The sequence below is a fragment of the Pecten maximus genome, chromosome 3, assembly GCF_902652985.1.
Source record: "Pecten maximus chromosome 3, xPecMax1.1, whole genome shotgun sequence".
Lineage (NCBI taxonomy): Eukaryota > Metazoa > Mollusca > Bivalvia > Pectinida > Pectinidae > Pecten > Pecten maximus.
In genome coordinates this window covers 18,938,845-18,950,066 of record NC_047017.1, presented here as the reverse complement: position 1 = coordinate 18,950,066, position 11,222 = coordinate 18,938,845, and the positions used below count along the sequence as shown (strand labels likewise).

The following is an 11,222-nucleotide window of genomic DNA, read 5'->3' as shown; positions in this document are numbered from 1 at the left end:
CGAGTTCGAAACCTACGTGGGGCAGTTGCCAGATACTGACCGTAGGCCGGTGTTTTTTTCTCCGGGTACTCCGGCTTTCCTCCACCTCCGAAACCTGGCACGTCCTAAAATGACCGTGGCTGTTAATAGGGCGTTAAAGAAAAACCAAACCAAAACCTAACATATAGTTTAATTAGTTAGTATTATGTAAAGACATTCAAAACACTGTCTTTACATATCTATTATTCATATCACATTCATACATATAGTTTAATTAGTTGTTTTATGGCATATATATATATAAAAAAAATCGGGCTCGTCCGGGATTTGAACCCGGGACCTCTCGCACCCAAAGCGAGAATCATACCCCTAGACCAACGAGCCGGTTGAATTTTGATGTGTACGAGATGGGTTAAAACGATATATATATATATATATATCTTAGGATGTCACTCCCGCCTATCAAATACAATAAATTGATATTGAATACATACAATTATTTTTTTTAAACTGTTGAAAATTGAAGTAAATGAGTTCCGACACGAGAACATTCTTGTTACGTGAAAGGAAAACTGTTAGCGACCATACACACACCTTCACACACTCACACATATGTGCATGGATATGTGTTCGCTATGTATATAGGTGTTGTGGTGTTGATTTGGTTTTTAGAAGATATCTTACATCTATTTTGATACTGAAAAACAACCTAGTTTTTATAGTGTCTCACCAATCTAGTAAGACTGGTTGTTTAGATACAATGTATATACATTTGAATATATATATAAGTCTTATATCGCATAATTATAATTGTCGTTGACTGTATGTATCTTACTCACATAAAAATATTTTCTAAACAAAATAAAAACGGACACACTAAGAAAGGTAGCGAACTCTTAATCAATCGTAAGAGATAAATTAAACAACATATTTATCTTTGCATCAAGCCTTTGAGCTTTGTAATAGGCAAAGTAACATTGTACGTTGTAACATTATGCATGACTTTTTATCTAAACTACCACGTAGCTGAAATTTCGGACAAAGAGCTTATCTCTTTTTACACTAAACAGACTTTACTTTAAACATCTGTTCAGAGGAGCAATCATGGCTCGTTGGTCTAGGGGTATGATTCTCGCTTAGGGTGCGAGAGGTCCCGGGTTCTTTTTATTCATATCAAAGATTTTTTTCGAACTACTTAAATACAGAATACACGGTTAGTATCTAACAATACAAGGTTTATTTTAGCGAGGGTAGGGCGAGTCTTTGGCGAGCCATCATGTCTTTCTCTTCCAAGCCAAAAATAAACCTTGTATTGTAAGATACTAACCATGTTTATCCTGCAACCATTTACTACGAGTTGACGACATTAAAAAACAGCAAATTACCGTTTTATTTACATTTCTTGGGTACGAGTGACGTGAACGTATGGAGATAAATATCACAACTTGTTAGGTGTTTGAGCCCGGCCACATCTGAAAGTCAAGGATATGTCTAAATTACTCCTCGGAGCCTCTCAGAATTACATCCCAAATTACTTCTTGGAGCAACTCCGAATTACATCCAAATTACACCTTGGAGCCTCTCAGAAATACATCCAAAATTACTCCTTGGAGACACTCCGAATTACATCCAAAAGAACTCCTTGGAGACACTCCAAATTACAGCCAAATCACTCTTTGAAGCCTCTCAGAATTACATCCTAAATTACTCCTTGGAGCCTCTCAGAATTACATCCCAAATTACTCTTTGGAGCCTCTTAGAATTACATCCAAATTACTCCTTGGAGCCTCTCAGAATTACATCCCAAATTACTCCTTGGAGCCACTCCGAATTACATTCAAATTACTCCTTGGAGCCACTCCGAATTTCTCCAAATTGAAAACAATATGTTGTATAATTGTAATAAATACATCGGCCATTATCGTTGAAAGATAATCGCTGCCACAGCTGGATAGTAGAAGTACGAACGGCATGGCCAAATTTGCCCTCCTGTGGGTCTTCTTCTTAATCCAAAACCATCAATTTAAGTACTGATTGAAAAAGCAAGCTCTGGATACAGCAAACAAGAACTGGAACATCACCTGTTTCGAAGATTAGCAATCGAAGCCATCGCTGAGACACATCCGCCTACTTCAAGACCATCCAACATGGACAACATCTAAGCAGTCATTAAGGCTAGGGTCATGTCAGACACCTGTATTACTAAACAATTGAAATGCAATTTTGATATCATTTATACATGCTAAAGAGTAAATTTCATTTGATCAAAAGTGTTTGTTTGATACATTTTGGAATATGTAGCATATATTATATGCCTAAGATATTCCCTATTACTGTTTCCTAGCAGAGTGAGGGCGCAGGGTTATGGAGGTGAAAGGTCACGCGCAATGATTTAACTATATATACCTATATACAATATCAGTAGTTATCCCAGCCACTAGAACAGAGTTTTTCATTGTTATGGACACAAGTTAAGGTCAGTTTGTGTTTACATTAATTAAATAAATGCAATGGATTCCGTTGATGCCCTGATTCTGGGTCATAGCTTTGTGAGAAAGTTGCGAGATGATTTGACAGGTTCATGGTCAAATTCAGGTTTCCATATTGACTCGGTTCGCGTCCATTGTGTAGGAAAGGGGGCAGTCGGGTTCGAGACATCTCATCCATGTCTCCCTCCATTTCTGAAATACACTGTGAAGTTGTGCTGTTACAAATCGGCGATTATGATTTGGATTTTGGGGATCACGAGGATATTAAGGATTATTTAGTAAGTGATTTACTTTCCGTAGCCATATGGCTTCGCGCGGGATTCGGTTTGACCCAAGTTGGAATAATGCAATTTTTTTCGTGCTATTTAAGACAAGATCGATAGCGGTTGGTTTATATAACAGAGGTGCAGACTGTGTCAATAGTAACATTAAATCAATGTGTGATCAGTCGGAAGGATGTTTTTATTGGAGACACAAGGGTCTGAAGACCGCAGTCTTTGATTGCTTAAACAAAGATTGCTTATATATTCCCCCCGCGGGCCTTCGCAAGTTCAAGTACTCTGTGCTTGGGGCACATGGTGCATACAGGGCATACGATTGGCTGAAAGCAGCAACTCTAACCCTTCCATGTAAGGTTGATATTACTACGGTTTATTTCGAGCATATCCGAATTTTTGTTTACTTCCACCTACGGCGGTTCATGTTGATATGAATTGTATTTATAATTATATCGGTTCCGTACCGTTCGGAGTGGACTTTAACGAGGAAACATATTTATTTGACAGATATCATTTGTTAGTCCGTTTGTGTTGGGATTCGTTTATTCACTACATATTGGTTTATATTCATTGACAGCTAGTTAAGGTAGGTCAAGAGCTGAGTAAACGATTTGTTTACACTTTGTTCATTTATGGCAGCTTCCTACTGTCGCAGTAGTACGTTAAATTATGTGCAAACCTAATTTAATAACGTGTTCACTTTATATCAGATGGCATTGTCGTGCATTAATAATTTTTGTCTATCACATTACCAATTATTATTAGCTTGTTAACAATTAGCATACAGCCTAATGCCAAAAGAAACATAATCACACTTGAGCTATAGCCTTATGGTAACGTGAACTTAGTTAAGGTTTTTGATGATTTTGACCAAGTTCATTTTAAATACAATCATGTATTTTCCTGATCAATATAACGTTATAACAATATGCTGCCTTGGATAAATATCAGGATTAACAAATAACTATGGTAAAAGTTCATGTTATATAGTACCTTGAATCCGGTTGAACAATAGTTTGTTTATGTTGTGCATTATTAATTGTTGTGCGGGACATTCTGTCCGCTTGAACAATAGTTTGTTTATTTTGTGCCGTATTAATTGTTGTGCAGGACATTCTGTCCGGTTGAACAATAGTTTATGTTGTGCAGGATCTTTTGTTCGGTTGAACGACATTTTTGTATGTTGTGCAGGATCTTTTGTTCGGTTGAACGACAGTTTTGTATGTTGTGCAGGACATTGTGTTCAAATTTTAGAAGGTATTAAAGTTGGTTTCAAATTATAATAAGACAGTATAGGGAATAGATCAATCTAAAATCTAAAAAAAAATATCCGACGACGAGGATGGGATTCGAACCCACGCGGGGAGACCCCAATGGATTAGCAGTCCATCGCCTTAACCACTCGGCCACCTCGTCTGGTTGAGTACTGAATTTGAGTACAAGTTCATTTATCAATAAAGAATGGTTTCTTGTACTCGCATATGTTTACTTTGACAAATGTTTCTATTAATTTTATAATACAGTAGTTGCATCTGTACTGGTGAGAGATGTCAACAACACGACAACTGCCGAGTTATCACAATGGAAAAGTAAACACTTATTCTAAAGGGAATCCCCCCACAGCTGGACAGCAAATACTATAGGAAAGAGTGCTTTGATTGTTATATGAAAAGACACAAAAACATTTGGCCATTTCCCAAAAAAGCACTTTGTTCCCAAAACCACCAAAAAACCTATTCCACTAGCATCTGTATAATGTAAACGTGCCGATGACTCCCATGTATTCGACAGGAACAAGGTGACCCCATTATAAGACTGTATGATGTGTAACCAAGATCTGATGTCTGCTTTGACTTCTCTGTTAAGTCTGACGTGGTGATTGGGATTTGTCAAGCCTCCTGACAAATCTATCAATCTACGTAAAAATGGGCGACCATGCGCTATCACACTACAAGCAAAGATCAGCAAGCCTATCAAAGGTAGTAGCTCGCGAAGTATTTCTTTTGGTTTTTGATGAAAGCTGGTTAACAGATTACGTATTTTCACTAGCTTATCCTCAGGTAAACTAGCTTGCATTCGGATACTTTGTAGCTCAATTCCAAGGAAAATTATGGTAGTACAAAGTATTACAGATTTACTGTTTAATTGGAAAACAGACCTGCTTGCACATGCTGAAAACAATTTCTAAATCTGTTCGACATTTATTTGAGTTTTGGCGCTAAAAACAGAAAATAAACCAAAACATGAGTCACACCTGCTGTCTGTAATTTATTTTGCAACCCAAATGCAGAGCTGAACTAAACACTTCAAACAAACGACATGACATAGAACAAACCATAGGGAGGACCTTGTCATAATAATCATTTTCTCCGACTTTCATTCCTAATAGTCTTGTGAATGAATAGGAAGAATACGAGATGTATTCTCAATATCTGTTTTAGCTATCAGGGCACCCTTCCAAAATACTTTATTAGGCCAATTGCGTCCGAAACGTTTGATATTGAACAGACACATTGTCATGTGCAATACCGTCGTTGATTGATCTTTCTAACAGGACCGAGGAAATGATGACTGAAATGTTTAGCTGCAACTTGATGTTAACGAAACAGCTAGTGATAAGGGGTGGGTATGTCATAAAGAATAGGGAGCCGTATATAGCGCTTGAAAGCCAATGACTTCCACCTGCCCATTTGTTATATTTCCTCATCTGGATTCCCAGTAGCTGCAGCTGTGTTGACTGCCCCATTACGGAAACTATGACTGGTATACTGGTTTGACTGAAAACCTGCCCACAATAGGGAGTTTCTGAGACATAAACCGAAGTGTTGGTATGATACCGGGATATTTCCTGGGAAGGTAAATAATGAACCTGGTAAGACACCCCTTAATTGAATGTATTGGTATAAAGATATGTCTGTGCAGGTGGAAGGCTCCTGAGTTTTAGTATGAATTGCTAGGGTGAGAGGGCGGATATTGAAATGACTCTAAAGTAACCTAAACGTCAACTCTAGTGTGAAAGGTCTTGTGCCAGACAAATTGATGTTTGGCATCGTCAAACTGTATGACATGAGAAGTAGATTTGTTTATAGTGGTTTCGATTATGCGTAAAAAAGCAGGAAAATGCTAAAAGATAATGACTTTTAGCATACATGCCTGATAATGTTATGAAGCTGTGTGAAATAAGGATTGTACTAGTTCGTTCAGTATTTTGGGTGTAAGGGGTAGTCATGTGTCGGGAAGATAAGAACCCCTCTGCATATTAGTCATTTATTTTCTTTACAATGAATGACTGAGTTGGGTCCGGGTGACCGGCTGGGCGGTTGCTGTAACCAATAGTTGCTGTGTAAGTAGACACTCTAGACACAGGGGCCGCGGTGGCCGAGTGGTTAAGGTGCCCTGACACTTTATCACTAGCCCTCCACCTCTGGGTTGCGAGTTCGAAACCTACGTGGGCAGTGGCCAGGTACTGACCGTAGGCCGGTGGTTTTTCTCCTGGTACTCCGGCTTTCCTCCACCTCCAAATCTGGCACCTTCTTAAATGACCCTGGCTGTTAATAGGACGTTAAACAAAAACAAACAAACAAACAAACACTCTAGCTACCGCCATTTGTTGGTGAGATAGATACGCAATAAAATAGACCAAAGTGCCTAATGTGTATTGGGCAAGCATGTTTGTAGATGATCATCACTGTTAACAAAATGATGTAAGTCCTAAAAAAGCAGTCTATACAGTGCCTGTGTTTGAGGAGCTGTCAGATGGTCAACAGATCGTCCGGTATGGGAGTTGCCTCGTTGTACATTTGTAGGGCCAATAATCGAAAACTGTCTACCTGTAAACGAGACAGATGATCAGCTTACACATTTTGAAAATAATAATAAAAGAAATATCCGACGACGAGGATGGGATTCGAACCCACGCGGGGAGACCCCAATGGATTAGCAGTCCATCGCCTTTTTTTTTATCTTTAAAATATACTTTTAATTTTCCCAGCAAATAGGACCCCCGGGGTTGGGGCCCCGAAGGCTCTTCACAGTGCATATAAATCACATATCTAATTAATTTAAATCAAACAATATCACAGTTTTGCTGAATATCACATAATGAAATATCAATGTGAGCCTTGAGTGCTTTTTATCTTTAAAAATAATTTCTTCACAGTTCATTTAAAGCATATTATAGATTTGTATGAAAATATCATATCACAGGGTATTGCTATAATTCGTACATACTAAAAATATCATACGGATTCTTTAATCCTCAATAATACTGTGCTTATAATCAGATATCTAAGACATATGATGTCAAATCCTCTGATACTAGGGAAATATCAATTTCCTTTAATAAATTGTTATCAACAGCAATATACTTTTTAAACAGCCGATGCTTCTTCTTCATCTGGTAATAGAATCGGACATAGTCAAAATATTTTCGAAAAGTGTACTTGAAGAACGTCTTCAAGTTCAATTTAATCATCTTACCAACTACTAGATTACGTCTCTTCAAAATACAGAAACGCACTACACCCAGAAAGAAGTTAATGAAAAACGGATTTGTACGTTTAACTTTCCTTGTGTAACCCAGAAGAATAAGACTTCCAAGAGATATATCCGAAACGTAATTTTGATCAGCAGCCGAAAACAGTTTTTTAATTAACGTTTGAACATAATCCAAAAAATCCGAAAGTTCTGAGCAGTCAAGAAATAAATGCTGCAAAGTCTCCGAATCAGACGTACAGACTAGACATTGATCACTAACAACAGTGCCAATTTTCTTTAACTTCTCCATCGTAAATATGGTGTTATGTACAATACGAAAGTGAACTTCAATAACATCACAGGGTAAAAAAGGCAAGTACATAATTGCAAAAACTTGTGGAAGACAAACATCACGAAAAATATCTGACCAATATTCAGATGATTTCGGCTTTCGAAAACAACGAATAAAACAAGCATAAATATCCCGTGTAGTTTTAGGATGGAGTTGTACAGTTGTTCCACAACCATCCGTATAAGTAATATAAGGTCCGCAGTCTGTTCTTATATTAGCATGCACATAGCTCATAATAATTTGTTTATATTTTACTGGAATGCAACTCAAAATAGTTTCATAATCAGATAAAATAGTATCCCTAGAAATATCTGGGTTACTCTCTTTAATAATATCAGCTACAGCATTTGAATTGAGAAACTTGGAAATAACCTCAAACGTCAAATGCTTGACTTTGACAATACCAGCCTTGGCAAAATATTCAATGAAAATAGGCTTGTCGACATTCAAAAACATAGAATTAAAAAACAAAGGTTGTTCGTAAACAAAAAAGGCGTCCTCATTATAGTACACCTCATTCACTGTCTGAAAGGCATACCAAGCCTTTAACATTTCATGATAAACAATGGGCAGTGATCGCAAACATTTGTTTGGAAACTTACAATAAATTACTTCAAATCCAAGATTTAGATCAAGAATTTTGTTAAAGAAATAGCTACACATACACTTCCAGGCTGCTGTACAGGACATATCCAGCCACCTAAATAAAAACTTTAATCTAAATGATCTTAATTTTAACTCAATATCAGGCACATTTAAACCACCAACCTTTCTTTTGCCAATGATAGTGTCATATGCCACTAAATGAGCACCATTTGACCATAAAAAATCAATACAAATCTTCTTAATATCAGTAATAGCTGACAGAGGCATAGTCTGTGAAGTAAGACAATACCAACATCTCGACATCAATAAGGAACTAATTACGGTAGCTCTACCTTGTATGGTTAATTGTCTTTGTGACCACATTCTCAAAATATTTCTTATGGAAGTAACTTTAGTGTCCCAATTCTTTTCATTACATACTCGTAAATCTACACCAACATACACGCCAAGAATGCAAATAACTTGTTCACACAATTTTATCCGAAAATTGTCAAGTTCAGCTTGTGTAATATTTCCATTGCCAATACATAATAATTCTGATTTATCTTTATTCACTTTAGCACCAGAACCCTTACTATATACTTCCAAAAGGTTAAAAACATTTACAATAGACTGTTTATCCTTAAGTGTTAAAGTTGTATCGTCCGCATGTTGATACACTTTTGACTCAAAATTGGTACGAGGAACATTGATACCTGAAACATCAGGAGATTTTAAAATCATTTGTCCCAGAGGTTCCGCAGCTAAAACATATAGCATCGCTGAAATCGGACACCCTTGCCTTACTAAGTTATGGATAGAGATAAACTTAGTTAGATTACCATTGTATTTTACAGAACTAGAAATATTTGTATAAAAAATCTTGATCCAATCAACAAAGTTTCCTCCAAAACCAAATTTTTCTAAAACTTTAAATAAATACTTATGACAAACACGATCAAAAGCCTTCTCTTGATCAATTTTAAGGATATATCCCTCACAATCTTCCTGTGTAGTTAGATCAATGATATCACGGACACAAAAAATTGTGTCCGAAATATCACGACCAACCACACAGCACGATTGAAAGTTTGAAACAATAGAGGGTAAAACAGTTTTTAATCTATCAGACATAACACGTGCTAAAATTTTATAGTCTACATTAAGAAGGCTAATAGGTCTCCAATTTTTCAATAGACTTTGATCACCTCTTTTTTTATATACAAGATTGATAACTCCTTGCCTCATTGTTCTGGTCAATTCTCTATCATCCCAGATACTTTGCACAATACAAGGGAAAACATCTTTCAAATCATCAAAAAAGTGACAATAGAATTCAACGGTCAGACCATCCAATCCGGGACTTTTACCTTTTGACATAGTTAATAATGCTTTTTGTATTTCATCAACAGTCACAGGCGAATCACACCTTACTCTATCCTCATCAGTAACTTTTTTGTCAATAAATGATAAAAGATTATCTATATCACTATCATTTGTTTCAATACAATTATACAATTTATTATAAAAACTGAATATTTCATTGGACATCTCATCACAAGAAGTCAATACATTTCCATCTATGTCCTGTAAACATTTAATAGTATTACAATTCTGTCTATACTTCTCAAGTTTTAAAAAATAACTGGTGTTTTTATCACCATCTACGGCCCATTTCGCTTTTGACCTCAAAACAGCACCATTACATTTTTCCTTTTCAAACTTTTCTAAACTCTGTCTTAATTCATCATACTTAGTACAATCAAAAGGTTTCCCATTAGCTATATCACAAGAAAAACCCTGTAATTTATTCTGAATCCTATAAAACTCGGACATCCGTAACTTACGTCGGTCCTTACCATATACCTGAGAGAATCTCTTTATCTTATACTTGAGATTATCCCACCAAACTTTCGGCTCATCCACATATAAAGGACACTTCTTAGCAGAATTAATTATAGACCTTATTTTTGTATTAAAATCTTCTTCTAACAAAAAACAATTATTAAAAATCCATATACCTGGACCTTTACTGCCAAAATCACAGTCAATTCTCATTACAACAAAGCTATGATCACTAAATGAGGTATCATTATAGTAAACATTTTGTATATAAGAACTTAAACTTTTAGACACTAAAAAGTAATCTATCCGACTTTGTGATAAAGTGTCATTACTCACTCTTTTACGAGAAAATATAGAACTATTCTTATTTCTATTTCTCCAAATATCATAGATATTACAATTAAACATAAGACGTTTCAAAGCCGACACACTTGGATTTACCGTATGCGCCGTGATACCTGTACGATCTATAGTAGAAAGTGTAGTGTTAAAATCACCCCCTGTAATCAGATTCTCTGAAAAAGGTTCTAACCAAAGTTGTAAATGTTCAAAAAATACTTTCCTGTCATTTACAATATTCGGGGCATAAATATTTACAATATTCCACTCAATATCTTCAATTTTTATCTTAACACGTAACACTCTTCCATTATAACCATCAAAATCAATTACACTATCTTTAAAATCATTAGCAATTAATTAGCAGTCCATCGCCTTAACCACTCGGCCACCTCGTCTGTCTGAGTACTGAATTTGAGTACAAGTTATTTATCAATAAAGAAAGGTTTCTTGTACTCGCATTTGTTTACTTTGGCAAATTTTCCCACTAATTCCATAATAGTTGCATCTTTACTGGTGTGAGATGTCAACACTGCGACAACTGCCGAGTGGAAATGTAAACTCTTATTCCGAAGGGAATCCCCCTCAAGAGTTCTTTGATTGTTATATTAAAAGACTCAAAAACTTTGGGCCATTTCCCAAATAAGCACTTTGTTCCCAAAACCAACGACAAACCTATTCCACTAGCATCTGTATAAAATGTAAACGTGCCGATGACTCCCATTTATCCGACAAATGATACTGCACAACATATAAACAAACTATTGTTCAACCGGATTGTACTACACAACATGAACTTTTACCATAGTTAGTTGTTAATCCTGATATTTATCCAAGGCAGCATGTTGTTATTACGTTATATTGATCAGGAATAATACA

General features: G+C 36.2%; 2 non-coding genes across 2 annotated transcripts; both read right to left on the bottom strand.

The window, feature by feature from the left end:
• Positions 1–291: 291 nt before the first annotated feature.
• Positions 292–363, bottom strand: Trnap-ugg. Its single transcript has one exon. It is a non-coding gene; the product is annotated as a tRNA-Pro (tRNA).
• A 3,717-nt stretch (positions 364–4,080) lies between these two features.
• Positions 4,081–4,162, bottom strand: Trnas-gcu. Its single transcript has one exon. It is a non-coding gene; the product is annotated as a tRNA-Ser (tRNA).
• Between the last annotated feature and the right edge of the window lie 7,060 nt (positions 4,163–11,222).